This window comes from Thunnus albacares, chromosome 6 (assembly GCF_914725855.1).
Source record: "Thunnus albacares chromosome 6, fThuAlb1.1, whole genome shotgun sequence".
In the NCBI taxonomy this organism is placed as follows: domain Eukaryota; kingdom Metazoa; phylum Chordata; class Actinopteri; order Scombriformes; family Scombridae; genus Thunnus; species Thunnus albacares.
In genome coordinates this window covers 33076417-33095562 of record NC_058111.1, presented here as the reverse complement: position 1 = coordinate 33095562, position 19146 = coordinate 33076417, and the positions used below count along the sequence as shown (strand labels likewise).

Sequence of the window (19146 nt, the reverse complement as noted above, 5' to 3'; positions counted from 1 at the left end):
TTCCATTCATCTATTGTCTGTTTATTTTTCACCTTGAGGGTTGGACTTTAAGGCACTGGAGGAAGCACCTCAAATAGATTACTCAGGTTAGGTCAGTTACTGAAGTGAATTCTCACAATCCAGAGGGAATACAGAGATGTTGTTCCTGTTCCTGCAAAGATTATTCAAATCTAGATCTTAGAAAAAGAAAGAAATAGAAATCAGACTTGTTCCTTATGAGTTCCTTAGTATGAAAACTGCATATATTTAATAATATAATGATAATGATAAGACATGGCTTAAAGATGCTTTAAGCACTTAAATGCTGTGATTTTTCATGTAATAGTGGGAGATCTTGTAGGACTGTGTGAGTAGATGATCATATGAAGCACAGAAAACGTTCGTGACGGGTGATCTGGCTCACTGTTTTTTTTGATATAATTAATTATAAATGTGTCCTGTGCAGCTATGTGTGTAGTTAGCTAGCGTGACGTCCTCACCATGGCATTACCCAGCTTTCAGTGCTGCTTGTTTGAGGTTCAGTGATGGATTAGCTCACCACCAGTAGGATGTTCTGTCTATGAGACAAGGTTTTGGCATATTTGCACACGCCTTGCTTTACTTTTAGGCTTCCTGCCTGCCTGCGTGTGTGTGTGTGTGTGTGTGTGTGTGTGTGTGTGTGTGTGTGTGTGTGTGTGTGTGTGTGTGTGTGTGTGTGTGTGTGTGTGTGTGTGTGTGCGCGCGCAGCAGACATGCCGTTGGCTCTGACAGTCCAAATGGTTAACTCGTTTAGGAAGCGGCAGTGCTCTCTCTTTCTCTTCCCCCCTCCTTAAGTGAACAAGAGTTCCTTTGATTTCAATGTGTGTGTGGGGGGAGGGAGGGGGGGGGGTGTAGTGTAGCTGCATAGAGGCAGCCACACGGGTGGGGAGTGGGGGGTCACAAGGCCCTAATGGATTTAGCATCGACTATCACCCCCCCAACCATCCCCAGCCATATCCAGTCCAGTCCCCCTTTCTCTCTCTCTCTCTCTCTCTCTCTCTGTTAGGACTTAACCTCATTTGTAGATGCTCTCTCTCTTTCTCTCTCTCTTCTCATCACTCTTTTTTACTGCCCCCCCCAACCACCCCTCCAACCACCACTCTCTCTGTGTGTTTCTTCATTAGATTAGATGTTGGAGACTCCCGGACACTCGTAGTCAGTCGCCTCCTGTTCTTGTCCCCCCCATCGCATTGCATCTCGACCCCCCGCTGCCCCCCTCCACCCCTTTAATGCAACACAAAATTCATTACAGATCACATTACATCAAAATACACCCATGATACACACACACACACACACACACTCTTTCCTGCGCCTTAAGCTGCGCTGAAGACATCATCCACAGGGAATGTGATGGACTTGTTGGTTCCTCCATCCATTCATACAGACAGAGAGGCTTCAGTCTCTGTAGGCTAATCTAATAGCACAGCACTTCTGCACTGTAACATATAGGAAATGTTCCTGTGTCTGCTGTGGGTGGATAGTGTCAAGGATGGTCATGAGTTGGGGTTTTATAAAAAAAAAAGAGACCTGGTTCAGTCAGTCAATCTTGTCCATCTCAGTTACAGTATGATGAATGAATACAGATTAGCTTGTTTGATTACCTGGTTATTAAAGAACTGATCACTGTTGGTTGGTTATATTAGGCGCTTATAGGCTTGGTTAATTAAAAAAAACATTTTATTTCACTTAAGTCTAGTGCTATCTAGCCATACAAATACTGCACTTCTGATTTTATTTGCCCAGATTTAGAGATATCCCATCTCTCTGTCAACACTTTTCATTGGAACTGCTTTCTATCAATGAAACAGTCCTTATGAAAACTGTTGTGCTCTAAGTATTATTGACAGTAACATGGATACAGATTCTGGACAGAGGTGTAGCTGTTGACTTTTTTTAAATGTAATTTTTCAATGCTGTGAGCACCACAGATGAAATTCCACTCACCTCCGTTGTATTCAGAGTGGAAGCAGAAATCAGACACAGATATCTCAAAACCTGGACAAATAAAACCAAAAGCATCTGCCTGCTGAGATACCACCAGAGTGAAGTGAGAAAATCTAATGAGGCATTTGAATCAGATGCTACACAAATATCCACATTTTGCCAGGTTTCAGTGGTCTAAATGTAATTTTAGAGGCTATTTCATTCTAAAAGAGCCATTTTTAGAAATGATAACGTATATGAACTCTATATTTATACTAAATAGAAATAGTAGAATAGTGCATTTAATACACCAAATAGGGGATATTTTAGAAGGTTTAATATTGAAGATACCCACTTTTGTCTAACTCAGACTGCAAAAGCCTCATATTAGCCTTGGCTGAAGTTTGGAGGTCATTTGAAGCGCAGACTGCAAATTTTGTCCCCCATCACTTACATTGGAATCCCCTGAGGAGGGGATTTCTCCACATCCAGTATTGTCAGGAGGACAAACCAAAAACTCTTTTCAGTGTACATATGGGCCTGTTTGTATTATTTTAACACAGATTTGAAAAAATGTGAACTTCTCCTTTAAGGGAATCTGAATTTGACAGGAAATGAATTTAAAAGAAATTTAATTTTACCGATGTAAAAACTAGCCCAAAAATATGACCTCATGACCTTTTGTTGAATTAGAAAAAAACTTTAGATTTTTACATGATATCTGGAGTGATCGCACTTGACCATAGTAAAATAGAAATGTAAATGTAAAACACTTCTGTAAATCTGTAAATATCAAATTGAACAAAGGCTGTTTGTTGTAGGGTGAGTCAAATGAAGCCCAAATACAACAAGTGTATGTTTTTCACAAAACTGGTCTTCACGAGGAGTGTCACTCCACCTCATGTAGAGACAGGAGCAGGGAGGAGAGGGTCTAGAGGAAAGTATGAAAATCAAATAGAGTTTTTAGTGAGTTTTGACTTTTGAGGTCTGATTGGGGATTGTCATACAAACATGTAGACAGTGCATTTCTGCAGCCAAAGAATACAGACAGCAAAAACTCTCTCCAACAGTCAAATGTATTTAATAATCCAAGATGAAATCTGAACACCATATATAAAAAGCTCATATTCTAAAACATTACTATTGATAAAAGCTGTTTTCAAATCCTAGCCTTGTGCACACTAGAGTCCCATCCATCTTTAGACCCTAGACCTCAAGCTATGGATGAATAAATGAAGTACACAGTCATGTGGAGCGCTAGCATTTCATTCATTTTTTTAATTCATTGTGGTATTCCTGCACAAGACTTAGAAATAATGTTAAAAACGTTTTCTTGGCTCTGACTCCAAAGATCTGATTTCCTGTGGCTTTCTATTGGAACAAGGCAACAGTCAACATGTCATTCCGTCCACATATGATCCACACATGATACACTCCCCCCTGGGTTAACGTGAAAGACAGAGTTTTTTTGCCAGAGTTGTGACATCCAATTAATTATTCACAGTTGCTGGGATTTCCATGTTAATATATGTGCACTTAAAGTGTTTCCGTTGTGAATTGAGCTGTATACGGTGTGTTTAAAGGCTCTGTGAATGTGTGTGTGTCTTGGCATGAGACTTAGATGGGCAGAGCCAGATGGTATCTTGCTCAGTGTCTCCATTTGCTGGGAGCTGTGGCTCCAGCGCTTAGACACACAGCACAGTGGAGCTGTTAACATAGACCATGAACCTGATTACAAACACACACACACACACACACACACACAGTGATTCTCTTACCTCACCTATACACACATTCCCCTCATCTGTTTCCCTGTCATATGTTTCCACGCCACTGTTGAATGAATTTTCTGCAAACTGTTACATGATTATTGTCTACCGAGTCTGTCATTATTTATGCCATTCAGTTGCTGTTTCATCTACAAAAACATTTTGCTGTATGACAATTTACAAAAATAGATTTTGGATGGAAGGACAGCAACAGACAAGACTTTTTTCCCCTCTGTGTCTCCTCACACACTCAGCGGATCTCAGCGCTGGAATGCTCGCTGATGTAACAAATCACCGTCTCTCTGACATTCTCCTCCAGCAGACACACACACATATACACACACACACACACACACAGATACTCTCTCTCGCAGATTCACAGGGAAAACAAAGCCTCCAGTCAGAGTAATGGGGCTCTCACGCTAAGGCCGAGACCCAGCGTCGCCAGCTTGGAGGGCAGGTGACACTCACATAGAGAGATGGACGGATGGACGGAGGGAGAGAGAGAGAGAATAGGAGATGAAGAAGAGAAGGGGAGAGAGAAAGAGAGAGAGAGAGAGAGAGAGAGAGGGGGAGAGAGTCACTGCCGACTAAAACACACTGGGGCTGAAATTAGATTTGGCTCCAATGATATAATGTTGCTAACTAGATTTGCCTTATTGGTGCCTGCCCAACATAAATTCCATTGAAGCCATATGGAGAGCGGACTACTGCTCAACACAACCTGGTGTATCTCGGCTCAGGAACAATGGCACTTTTTTATGTCCGTTTACTGGCGCGATGTCATCTCACAATATATCAATTTTTTACATGGAAGGGTATTTTAATTTTTCTCCATCCTCAGTGCTGAGTGCTCATTGCATTGGTGTCATTTACTGTGCATCAGAGGAGTTTTACCATGGAAAGAGATACCAGGCACCATGTATTTACAGCAGGAAGTATAAACAGATTCAGAGCAAGCTGAATCACTTTGGTATAATGTTAATCAGCCGTAGAGAACAGCTGAATGGATATCCATCTCTGATATACATTCTCAGCACTTTGATTTGTCTGCAACATATCTATATCTTGCAGACAACAAGTCCTCCAAATGAAACAACCAAATAGGTTGTTTGTACCATGAACTCCAAAACATCCCATAGGAGTGTTTTCTAATATGCCGCCTCTATTGGCAGTAATCAGCAGGACAACATAATTTGTTTGTGCTTTCCAAAACCATTACAAGTCACAGTCAAAAGATAATGATGTTTTATGATGTGATAGTGCTGTGATTAAGGTCTGGTTAGGTTTAGACACAAAAACTACTTGGTTAGGGTTTGGGGAAGATCATGGTTTAGGCTAAAATTATCACTTGAAATGTGACGTGGGTTGAAGTTACTACTTCCTTAAAGATAGGCAACCTTCGTTGTTATGGCAACAGTAAACACCACAACAACTGTAGTTAGGGTTTTTAAAAAAAATGCCCCAACTCATGATTGGAAATGTGACCCTCACAGTTGGAAACAGGAAGTGAACAGCGGTCTCCTGCAGCTAGGTCCATTTTTTGCAAGTGGGAAAAAAAGTGATTTAGGTGACCTGACCCTATAATGTTAAGACCACCCGTTGGCCAGAAAAGTGCAGAGACAATATGACTGGTATCAAACTTGAAACCAATAACATTACACTGGTGCTCACTTTTTGATTCTACAGCAGCAACAAAGACTTGCTTTTACTGTAAACATGGTTCCATGTCAAGCTATTAATACGTAAAGCATCTCTCACATGTAATGCATCACAGCTGATCATTCAGTCAATCAGTCAATTAATTGTTTTGAACAATTAAACACACCATTAAATCCATTGTTTTTATTCAGTTATGTTATTAACACAATTACAATAGTAAAGATCAGTAGTGGAAAGTAACTAAGTGTATTTACTCAAGTACTGTCCTTAAGTACAATTTTGAGGTACTTGTACTTTACTTGAATATTTCCATTTGATACTACTTTATACTTCCTACTACTTTTACACCACTACATTAATGTGACAGCTTTAGTTACTTTTCAGATGAAGATTTGACACAATGGATAATATAACAAGCTTTTAAAATACAACACATTGTTAAAGATGAAACCAGTGGTTTCCAACCTTTTTGTCTTTTGACGTCTTAAAAAAAGCAGTGTGTGGTCGGGGTCACATTTCACAAGTCTATGAGTTGTTAACAGCTCCACCAAATAGTGATTTTTCCCTCTAAACTTCTCACATGCTTTCATTTCAATAAATGATCCAATATTTCACCAAAAATCAAAGATTAGAGAAAAAGTCCAAAAACTGAAAACAGATTTGTGTATCAGAACTTTGTTTTTTCTTCTTTCCTCTCCCATTAATCATCTCACGACCCCTCAGATTTATCTGCTGACCCTTTGGAGGGGCCCGACCCCTAGGTTGGGAACCACTGGACTAAACTAGCTAACTGTATATAAAGTAGTGTAAACTAGCTCCACCTCCAGCAGCTACAACAGTAACATGCTGCTCTAACACTGATGCTTCACTATTAATAATCTAATGATGTCGTATATAATAATATATCAGTCAGAGGCACCAAACCACTACTTTTACTGCAATACTTTAACTACATCAAGCTCATAATACTTATGTACTTTTACTATGGTAGGATTTTTCATGCAGGACTTTTACTTGTAATGGAGTATTTTTACACTGCTGTCTTGGTACTTTCACTTAAGTAAAGGATCTGAATACTTCTTCCACCACTGGTGAAGATAAATTGTTTCTGCTGGGACAAAAAACAAAGGAGGTATACTAAACTAACTGTATTACTTCAGAAAAGGCATTTGTTACTTTCAGATTGGACATTTTGTTTTAGATTTTAACTCACTGAAAGTGTCATATACTTAAAGGTCCTACATTTTGCTTTCTGAAACCTTCAGATATCCTGATGTTCATCTGTCTCAGAGATCTATGCCAGTGTCTGTGAGCATTACCAGGATTGTCCTGATACAAGTCTGAGCCGACTATCTATGACTCACAGCATCACAACTCACAGAGTGAAACTGGATAATGGTTTAGGCTAAATATCCTGTACTCATGGTGCCAACAGTGTTCCATTTGTTTTTCATGTTTCTGTACTGAGCAGTATGTGTGTGTGTGTGTTGGGTTTAGTTTGGGTGATTGATGAGGCAAGGGTGCTAGGGACCACCCACACCCACTGCAGCTCTGTTTGTTGGATCCCAGCTCAAAGAAAGTGGGAGTACTACTAATACTAGTACTACTACTACTAATAATAATAATAATAATAATAATAACAATAATAATAGAAATAATAGTAAGACTGTCTGAACAGCGCAGAACTCAGCTGGCTCTCTCAACGCCCGACTTAACACAAATATTTAGGGGAGCCTTATCAGCACCAAACGGCTGAGAGCGTTTCCTCCACTGTGTGTGTGTGTTTTGGTTTTTTTTTTATTCCAGCTTTTTCTTATATATTTTGCGTGTGTCTGTGGATGGATATGAACAACCATGTGTTTGGAGTATATGTACAAACACCCGTGTGTGTGTGTATGTGTGGATGCATACATTTGTGTTTATTAACTACCCATTGCATGTGTTTATATTTGAGCTGTGTGTGTGTGTGTGTGCATGTATGTACTTAATGTATATGAGAGTGTGTCAGTGTGAGGCTGTGTTTTATTAGCTATACCCTTCAGATACATGTGTTAGCGGGGTATACATGTAAGGTCTATACTTGTGTGTGTATGTACAAGTGTTTGCAATTATTTGAGTTTGTGTGTATGCATGTGTTGATGGAGATGTGTTTCTATCAACTACCTAATATCGACATGTGTTGAATATATGCTTATATGTGTTTGTGCGTGTGTGTGTGTGTGTGTGTGTGTGTTTCCCAAACAGCAGTACCCATGTGACCGACCTACACTACCTCTTAAAATGTTCGTATTATTTATGAGCTTGCAGGCAGCAATCCAAACAGGCACCCTGACTTAATAATTGGTCATTTGCTGTTGAAGCCTTGACTGTAGGCCTCTGGCTCGGTGACGCACTGTATGTAGGCTTTGGGAGAGTTCCACCCCACTTCTGATGTTATCACCTCAGAGAAAACATTAGCTCTGTGGCCATATGCTGCTCTGTGTGTGTGTGTGAAATGTATAAAAGATAAAGTTTGAAATATGAAAGATCTGTTGATGTTCTTGCTGTAGATTGAGGGTTTCCTCTCAAACACAGATCTGAGTGCATGGACATACATATGTATTTGTGAACATATGTGAGTTGTTGATTTTAGCACTCGGCCTAAAACTAAATCTTAAAGAGACAGTACGATGTTGCTTATCTCTCTCACCCCATTTACTAATCAATATTACACTAGACAGCATTGCACTTTAATAGTGTGCTATTTTTCCATTTGGACAAAGTGTTCTTTTTCCATTTGATGAATGTGCACTGTATATTACAATAACCTATCAAATATAATGCTTTATTGTTTTAATGCCACTGGCAACTGCTAAGAGCCTGTAATCTACTGTGTGCATCTAACTGGTGTCGGGCTTCTGACTGGAAAAATGCAATACATTACTCATTACTGTTACTTATTTCTACAGCACCATAATTGCTTTAGTTATTAGTCCCTGTGGGCAGTAATTCCTTCATCTACTCATTATTTTTTTGTTGAATGTCCAGATTTGGGGCTTGTCTTCAAAACAGCCTGAAAAACTTTCCTCTCCATTATACTGTCGCTCTTCGTGACTGATCATAAAACTGCCGTTTGTCATCATTTCATTTTAAATAATAAGCTTTTCCGCCCCCACAACGTCTATCGTGGGACCCATGTAGACCAATTTCTATCATTTTGTTTTGTTTTTGTTATCTTAGTAATAGGAACATTCAGCCACAAAAAGCTTTGGACATGTGTGAGAATAGACTTTTCCATTCGCATATGACACATAATCTGAATTTCAGGTGATTTCAGAGGTTTCTTTCTGGTGTTACTACTGTATGTTGCACTGATATTAAGGTACAGCCATACCTCGTAAGTCAGGGAGCCTCGCAGTCCTGTAATTCTTTCTAAACTAAATATGCCAATATTATAGTTGACTATCATACAGGTTTTTCAAGGTGTTTTAGTATCTTTGGATTTAACAGCAACAAGTAATGAGCTGATATAATATACTGTACGTAATGCTGCTGGTTGAATGTCATGCTGATAGGGCTTTGTAACGCTGTCTTAGGTGTGGGTAATTCTTTTTAAGCCAGGCGTCGTACTGTTTTAAGTGTGCATAATGCATTGTAAGGCCTATAAAGAGCACGCATGCGTATGATTTGAAGTATGAAAAAAGCATGACACACACCCATACGCACCTTTTTTGTTTTAATGTTACTGCGCGATTTGTATGCATACTTGTATGTTCACATTACAGTCCTTAATGCTCAATTCTGATAGTTTAGTCAGATCCGGTCTTTGTGTGTTGATGATTCCCATTCCTGTTTGTAAGTGACATGTATCCACCTCTGGTGTGAACACACCGTTGAGGTCCTAAAATGCCACACATGCACAGATTTAACTGAAATGTGAGCTGTGTGTGTACAAGAATAGCAACAATGACGTCATTTGTGCGACAGTCAAATCATTAACATGAATGACATGAGTGTGCTGGTATACATGTCCAGGACTTTTTTTTTTTATTTGATTTGATTATTTATTTCTTTGAAGGTCGGCAGACAGTACAGATGATGAGGATGAGAATGAGAATGAGAATTTTTACCAGGCTGTGAGGAGCCCACACTGAATGGTGATGACAGGCAACATGCGCATGTGCAGAGAATTGGGACGTTCAAACAAAAAAAACATTAATTCCGATCAGACCATTCTGACAGCGGTCACATAGCTAGAGATCAGATATGAATCAGATCTAGGACTACATATGCAAGTGGCCCAGATCTGATATGAAAAAATCAGATCAGAGTCACTTGAAGGCAAAAAAATCGTTGTGCCACACACAATTGTGCCACACAATTTAACTCAAGCTAGAATAGCTATGTGCATTGTGCTAAGATCCAAGTCCATGCACATCAATGATCAAGGTCTTGCCTAAAACGTTTGCACAGTTTCACACCCACCCATGATGTTACTGAAAAATAATGCGAGACATGGAGACTAATCGACTGTCAATGCAAAGCAGAGAGGCGTTCATCTGCAGAATGCATTATGTTTCATAACCACATGGATTATCCCACTTATACCATGGCCACCTGATAGCAAAGCAACCTAGGTATTGTTCATTCATTTTTTTGGGAATACACAAATGTAGACTTTGTCATGGAATATTGGCTTGAAATAACATTAACTTAGTTATTCAACAAGCAGAAGAACTAAACATAACCTTCCAGCTTTGAGTAGGATTTACAACTGTGATAACAATACTGTGTATGACCCATGAGGTTATCTGAAAATAATGCACAACCTCCAGCCAATCATAATCAAGTGTTCTCTGTGGCTATGGTATAAATGCATATACTGTATATTCTTGTCACATTCTGGGAAAAGTGGTAAATCACTAAGTAAAAGGTGAGATGGGAGGTAAAGTGGGAACACTTAAGTGGTGAAGTACAGCCTATAGTAACAAAATAATTCCTGGAATGCACTGAGCATTACAGATTCATGATATATATCCGTGTAGGAGTGTCCAGGGTGGTATTTTTCCACTCTCTGGCCACTTTATTAGATACACATTTCTAATACTGGGTAGGACCCCACTTTGCCCCCTCAAGAGCCTGACTTTTTCGTGGCACGGATTCAACAAGGTGCTGTAAACATTCCTTGGAGATTCTGGTCCATGTTGATATGATAGCATAATGCAGTTACTGCAGATTTCCACATCCCAAAGGTGCTCTATTGGATTGAGATCTGGTGACTGTAGAGTACACTGAACTCATCACCATGTTGGTGGACCAGCTTGAAATGGCGTGTGCTTTGTGACATGGCACATTATCCTGTTGGAAATAGTCATTAGAAGATGGGTAGACTGTGGACATAAAGAGATGCACATGGTCAGCAGGAATACTCAGGTAGGCTGTGGCATTTAAACAATGCTCAACTGGTATCAAGGGGCCAAGAAAATATTCCCCACATCATTACACTACCAGCAGCAGCCTGAACTATTGACACAAGGCAGGATGGATCCATTGGATTCATGTTGTTTATGCCAAATTCTAACCCTAACATCTGCATATAGCAACAGAAATAGAGAATTGTTAGATTAGGTGATGTTTTTCTAATCGTCTACTGTCCAGTTTTGGCTGCCCACTGTAGCCTCAGTTTCTGGTTCTTAGCTGACAGGAGTGGAACCTGATGTGGTATTCTGCTGCTGTAGCCCATCCACTTCGAGGTTCAACATGTTGTGCATTCTGAGATGCTCTTCTGTATAACATAATGTTGTTTTTTAGAGTCATTCTCTGTAAATTCAAGAGACTATTGTGCAAGAAATTCCTATCAGTAGTTTCTGAAATACTCAAACCAATCTGTCTGGCAACAACAATCATTCCATCAATCTTTCTACCCCATTCTGATGTTTAATCTGAACAACAACTGAACCTCTTGACCATGTTTACATGCTGTTCTGCATTGAGTTGCCACCACATGATTGGCTGGTTAGATATTTACATGAACGAGCAGGTGTACAGGCATACCTAATAGTTATTTTAAACGTTGAATGCTTTAAAGTGGGTATATGTAGTGAGCCTGTGGACAATGTGACAAATCACACGATCTGACAATAGATTAATACATGCTGCTGGTGTCAGTATGCTTTTCTTGTCACTCTACATTAAAGTGGCTTGTCCATGTCTATGAGCTCTCTTGAAGCCTGAAGCCATGCAAATAAGCTGTACAGGGAAAAACATGTATTTTTTTCTGTTATATAAAAATGAATAGCCTTTTTTAAGTTTTGCTATTATATAAATCATTCCATAGAAAACCTCATTAATTGGTCTATTAAGGAAACATGGAAACTAGACTGCACGCCTGTTCAGACAGCTGTGTGATTTAATGGTTGTACAATACATCCTGTATTTGAATTGGCTGCATACTCCATTAACACAAAGCCAGGCTATTATCCTGCCGACTGACTGGTTTCTTTGCTATTCAGCCTTGTTTTAGTACACTGATACCCATCATAAAACCAACAAAACACAGGGACGGGTGGAGGGATTGGGGTGCACCGGCTTGGAGGTCCTTCTTTTCCTATCAATCAGTACAGACGTCTGCTGGCTTCAGTTCTACACATACACACAAAACCATACCGTCACATACCAACAAGAGCAACATGCATGCGAGGCTTGCATATAAACTTGTGTGGCTTCTTGTAATGTAATGCTTGCTGTCTCTCTTACTGTTATTCATAACATATTGCGAGCAAACAAACCACTGACAGTTGACATGGTAAGAAAAGTGTCACCGAGATGATGTATTGGTCAAAGTTTATTTGTTTAGTCCATTGTTGAGATAACTTCCTGTCAAGTGCCTATAATGTGTCACTTAATAGCACTGAGCATGGTGTACAATTTTTTGATTTTAGTGCTGATACACTACCAGTGCAATATTTTTCTCAATAAGGAATAAAAGCAAGTCAACAGATGTTATGTATACAGGGTGTCTAGCTGATGTGTATACGCATGTGTCTATGTGTGTATGTATTGATGATGATGTGTATACATTGATGTATAGGTATGAAAGTGTGTGCGTATGAATATATATGAATACAGTACGTAAGAAAAGAAAATGTGACAAGTGAATCTGATCAAAAGTTATTCAGTGTAAACATCTTTGTTGTCTTTGTCTTTGAGTAATATTAACATTCTTTTCTACACAACCCTTTTAAGGAAACCCAAGATGTCAATTGGAAAATGCTGCCTTAACACAAGCAACTGCACAAGAGCTTTGCCTAAAAAAATTGTCTAAAATTGGCAAGTTATTATTTAAATTCAAGAACTATCCAATCAAAAAAACAAGAAACATACTCTTTTGAACAGAGATTCAATGCCATCTTCCAATACTTGGTGTGGTAGACACATTTTAGCCATACAAAAAAGGTACTGAGGTCCGATACCCAGCCCTAGTTTCAAGTGGTCCACATAAGCGTGTGACCTTATTTCATAGATATCTCAATGTTAGACATTCTGTAGGGCCAGAAACAATTTAATTTCAATGTAGTCACCAAGATCAGCTGATCTGCTCATTGAGAAGTAAATCCATGCAAATCTTTTTCACAGATTCATTATGGTTTGGTTTTATTCTGTCATAAAACAGCCTACACATAACACACTTGTCCAAATATTCACCCAGTGAACAAACAAAAACACATTCAACAAATTGACGACATGAATAGCTAGTGGTTAGCTTTCCAACTACACAGTTTGCCAATAACCCTGCAACTATTCACTATGATACTAACCTTACAACACCACTAATTTTTTGTGTGGATGGAACTTTGCTGTTACACTTTAACCTCAAGAAACCTCAAGCAGAACCTGGCTCTAGATGGGCAGCCATCTGCCTTAACCAGTTGGGTTTAGAGAGAAAGAAAGAGGGAGGGGGATGGGGGGGACACAGAGAAGTAGAATAACAACAATAATAACAATAACAATAATAATGATAATAATAGAGATATGTCTAGCAGTAACAAGTAGCAGCAATAGCCTGAGAAGGCTTCTACTGTTGAACTGTGCACAGTGAACAAAACTTTGCATGTACGTTCAAGACTTATTGCAGGATGTCTCAAGCACATTTTGAATGGGCACTGGAGTTCATCTAACTAAAAAGCAAGGAATCTCTGTCTGTCTGTGTGTCCTTCACATATCTCGAGAGCCATTCATCTGATATACTTCACCCTCTGCGGGTGTATTGCTGGGGACCCAAGGACATGCAGTGTCAAATTTGGTAGAATTTGGACACACAAGATGTTTAATATTAATAAACTTTGAATAAACAAGCAAACAGTGAGCTGCTCAGTTCTGCGTGAGTGCAGCAGGGACTGTTTGATATAAACACCATCACATCAAAGCAGGGCGGGGCTTCTGGGCTCTGACTTGACTTCACACTTGTTGAGTGTACTGCCGAGGACCCAAGGAAGTGCAGTGTTGAGTGTGAAGTTGTTTGGACATGCGACATGTTTAATTAACTTTGAATAAACTAGTGAACAGTGAGCCACTCAGTTCAATGTCTGAGTGCAGTGGGGGCTGTTTGGTATAAACACCGTCACATCACAGCAGGGTGGGGCTTCTGGGCACTGACTTGCTGAGCAGGACAAAGGTCACGCGCCCCGCTCAGTTAAGCTGCCCAAAAGAGGAGAACGAGCATAAACAGAGGTGGAGGCAGTAAAACTAGCCAATAGGAGCACAGACACGTGTGATTGGCAGCAGAATCAACCAATGGAAGGCCATAAACTGCTTCTATGGTTCAACCTCTTTTTAGTCTCACTAATGAAGTTTATGTCTGGATTAAAACCATTTAATCTATTAATTCCTTTTCGTTTTAATTGATACGTTTTTCAGTTGACACATACGTATGCGGTTCTCAAGAAATAATAAGCAACTGGCCCATTCTTACCACGCATGTCTTGAACGGGCACTGCACTTGTTCTGTGAAGTGTTATTATGATAAAAGGTATTTAACAGTCTCACATTTTAGCATTTGTCATTCCCAGATGGCAGAGAGGATTCTCCAGTCACAACACTAAATCTACAAGGTCTTTTACAGAGGCATGCCTTCATATTTTATAGCACCACTTTGTGATTAAGGCTCATTAGCAAGTAAATGTTTTTGTAATCCTTGCTCAATCAGCTTTAATTATTGACAACTGTACCAAGTCTTGTTAAATGTATACCATAACCCTTTCGGTGGTGTAGGTATACATGCATATTCTTTTAATCACTGACCAAACCAGTCCAGTTTTCCACCACCAGTCGCAGTCTGGAAGTGACTGCAGCTGAAATGAAAACAGTATGACCAGAGCAACAAGTCTCACTGCATTCACTTCACTCAAAGAGCAGGCTGCTGTTTACTTTTACATGCTGTTCCTCCGTTTGGTTGGTTACAGTGCTGTATGTCAGGACCTAGTGTTACTCTCACTATTACCCTCTCTCATCTGTTGTTTACTTGGGCTGATAAGCCTCTCTAAGACTCATAAGTAAGCATGCATTTGTGTTGTTTGGGAAGTGTCTAGAAGCCTTTTGAAGAAGTTGGCTGAGTGAGTTCACTGGTATAAACTGGAATAATATTTACTGGTAACTCTTTAAAACCTTGGCTAATTTAGGATGAGTTTCTGTCTGCCTCAGGAAAATACACGTCTTGTAGTTTCCATTACGTTACCAGTGTTGGGGAGTAACTAGTTAAATATAACGGCATTACATAATTATATAACAAAATAAATGTATATGTAATCCATTACAGTTACTGGGAAAAATATTTAATTAAATTACAGTTACTAATCAAAATGTTGGTGATTAAAAAGGGGTTGCATTCAAATATATTCTTTTTAGTAAAAAAAACTTATATGTAGAATATAACATTCATTCTGTTGCTTTGCACCTTTTCTCTGTGCAGGAATGCCTTCTTTTGGCATATTTCTGGACAATGTGGGTCAGCAAAGCTGTTGGAACAAATTTGAGCGCAACACCATCAAGGTGCTTGCTAGGGTTACCAAACCCCCAGCAAGTGCGCTGGGCTTTGAAGCCAATTTGAGATAGTGGCCAAACCATGGAATAACAACATCTGGGTCCACCTTGTGCCCAAAAAGCATTTTTCCCACACACAATCATGGGAAAAGGAGTGGCTGTAAAATGGTGGATACATTTTTTTCAGTGTCACAAAATGACTATCAGAATTCAATCTATTCAGCCCAATAACATTTTGAAAGTCTAGAAGAGCCGCACGATTAAATTATTTTATCCCCATTCAAGTTAGCGGAGGGCTAAACCAGAAGTTAGCCAGCTCAGCCGGCACAGTCTTTGGCATGCAAGCTCTATGGGCCCAATGATCAGGAAGTGTGAGCAGTATCCGTGTAATTTCTTTACAGTGGCATTTTTGGCTTTATGCACCACTGAGCAACTTTCATAGGAATGAATGGTATGCCTGCAACCAGCTGACCCACGTCAAAGCGGGTGGCCACGTCATCAGACAAGAACACTTTTCAGTGCTGGACATAAGATTAACAGTGAGGTTTACACTGCCTGGTTTAAATTAATATTTTTAGAACTTTTCAACTTTATTGCCCAATTTAAAACATTTGTTAGAAAAGTAATCAAAAAGTAATCAAACGTGTTAAGTTGCATTACTTTGATGAAGTAATTAAAACAGTTACATTTTTTACATTACATTTTTAAAAGGGTAACTAGTAATCTGTAACTTATTACATTTCAAAAGTAACCTTCCCAACACTGTATATTACAAATGCCAAAGTATAGCGGGCAAACCCAGGAGACTAGAGTTTGTGTCCTACAGCCCATGTGTGTTCAGGTTTAGGCTACTAAAACATTTAATTAAGGGTATAGGAAAGGTGGCGGTTCAGTTAGATATTGAAAAAGTCAACATGCCGTGTATTCTAAGTTCCAGTGTGTAGAATTTAGTGGCATCTAGCAGTGAGGTTGCAGATTGAAACCAACTGAGTAGCCCTCTCCTCAGCCTCCCCCCTTTCCAAGCATGTAGGAGAAGCTACGGTCGCCACAAAACTAGTGAAAAACACAGAAGACCCTCTGTAGAGCCAGTGTTTGGTTTGTCTGCTCTGGGCTACTGTAGAAACATGGCAGTGCAACATGGCAGTCTCCATGAAAAGGACCTGCTCCCTATGTAGATAGAAAGGGCTCATTCTAAGGTAACAAAAACATAACAATCCTTATTTTCAGGTGATTATACACCAATTAAAACACACTTATGAATATTGTATTTCATTTCTGCCAAGTCCGTTCCACTAGATGCCACTAAATTCTACACAATGGACACACACTTTAAGCAACACCATCATCTTTTCCCAACCATAATCAAGTGTCTTCATTTGCCAAACAGAACAATATAAATGTTAATCACATTCTGCACCCAGAACACACACACATACACACTTTTCACACTTCCCTCTGGGCAAACGAGGCAGAGTGGCAGAAGCGAGGCTGGGATAAATGATACAACGCTATCCAGGCCTGACTTGTCAGTGGAGTTGAGAGAGAGGATGAGGAGGAGGAGGAGGATGAATAGGAGGTTGCCATGAGGAGGAGGATGAAGAGGAGGAGGTTCTAGTTGCCATGAGGGGATATAGAAGGAAATCAAAATAAATGTGTTGACAGTGAATGCTTTCCAGATGTGTTAAGTAGTGAACAGTTTGCCAATACATTCAATTAACTGTCTCTACCTTATCTTGATTAAAAAAGCATAAGTTATTGCTCAAAAACAAGCAATAGAACTTCAGAATAGCTTCATAACTCTATGGAGAGGCCACCAGTGTTATTCAAAAGATATTCCCTCATTTGGTGTTTTGATGATGTGTGGAGGAGAGCGCTGTCTAACAAATCACTCCAAAATCTCCCAGAGGTGTTCAGTTGGAGTGAGATCTGGTGACTGTAAGGGCCATAACAACTGATACACATCATTTCATATTCATCAAAGCGTTCAATCAGCCCTTGTATCCTGTATGGAAGCATCAGCATTTGATATGTTTCTTCACTCATTTATTCAAGTTTATTCACGTACATGTGAGTCGGTCCAGTTTAGTTGTATAACAAATGTGAATTGTGCCTCTCCTACACACACACACACACACTTACACAAGGTTTATATGAACTGGGCCGCAGCTCCATCAAAAGGTTACTGACCTTCTGTGGTTGTAACAGCGACTGGTAGACATGAATTCACAGGACATCAATGAGACATACCAGCCAGTGGAAGACAAGGAAAAGACATTGGAGAGCCAAATGTGTCTGCTTTTGGTTCCCTCAAGCAAACTGAATGTAATAGTTTAGGTTTTCAACATGCCAGTCTGATTTGTCATGAACTCCCAGGCCTTTCATTCTGTCCTGAACGCAGGCTAGATAAATAATAAACCGTCCAACCATCCATTGAAGTCTTTCACTGTCTAACATTTCAATTGACGTAAATATGGCCCGTCTTTAGCTACCGGCTTTCTTGCAGCTTCCATATGTGTACAGCTGTATGTATATTGTACAAAGCATAATTGTGACTATGATCTCAATAGCCGGCCTAATGTACAGACTGAAGTACTCACGCAATGGACCACACAGACACACACGTGCACACACCATTTGGATACTTGACTAACTCAAAACTATTAGTTAATCATTTTGTGACATGCCCAGAGGGCCATGTTGTCCCCTCGCTTTAACCAAAGAGAGAGGAGAAAGCGAGAGAGGGAGCAAATGAGTGCACTCTCTCCCTGAAAGCTACTCAACGCTGCCGTGACAGACAGAAAGAACAAACGCAGGGAGGAAGAGAGGGGGAAAAAAGACGTCAGGGACCGAGTGAAAGAACAGAAAAGGGAATGCGAGGGCTGGCTGAGGCCGGAGAGTATGGTGCTGAGAGAAGAGACGGCGAGTGTGAAAGCAGAGTGTGGTCATTATATCTGCCCTTCAGCGCTCCCCCCACCTCTCCTCCAAACCTCTCTCTCTCTCTCTCTTTCTCTCTCTCTCTCTCTACGTTGCCAGGCGAGAGTTTGAGCGTAATGTGCGGCGACAGTGTGAGACGATGAAGAATAATTCCTGTATTCAGAGCTGCCACCACTCGCCCCTCCTCCTCCTCTTCATCCTCCTCCTCCTCCTCATCCTCTCTCTCAACTCCACTGACAAGTCAGGCCTGGATATCATTGTATCATTTATCCCAGCCTCGCTTCTGCCACTCTGCCTCGTTTGCCCAGAGGGAAGTGTGAAAAGTGTGTGTGAGTGTACAGAGAGTGTGTCTACATGTGTGAGGGTCTGTGTGTGTGTGTGTGTGTGTTCTGGGTGCAGAATGTAATTGTGTGTATATGTGTCTTTGCGTGTTAGTGTCACTCTGCACTTGTGTGTATGTTGTGTGTGGTGCTCTAGCTGACTGCAAATGGGCTTTTGTGGAGTTTTTTGGAGACTGCACTTAACAGCTCGCTCAAGGGAGACACACATTCACACACACACACACACACACACACATGTGGGGCTGTAAGGGCTCACAGAAAAGGAGGGCGAGCAAGAGCAGAGTGAGAGAGAGAATTAGGGCGAGAAAGAGAAAGAGAGAGATGGTGAGAGTGGTGGGAAGCGCTTTTTAAAGCCCCTTCTCTCGTGTCTGTTTTGGGTCTGGAGACACACTTTGTGCAGAGCATCAGAAATGGACTCGTGGCGGAGGGCGATTTCACTTCACCCAATCTGTTTCACCACCGGCGGCGTTAACGGCAGC

The 19146-nt window shown here is 40.3% G+C and overlaps 1 protein-coding gene across 1 annotated transcript in view; it reads left to right on the top strand.

Moving 5' to 3' along the window:
• Positions 1-19146, top strand: part of bcas3 (BCAS3 microtubule associated cell migration factor) — a 361548-nt gene that overhangs the window by 325661 nt on the left and 16741 nt on the right. The gene's annotated exons all lie outside the window — the stretch shown is intronic.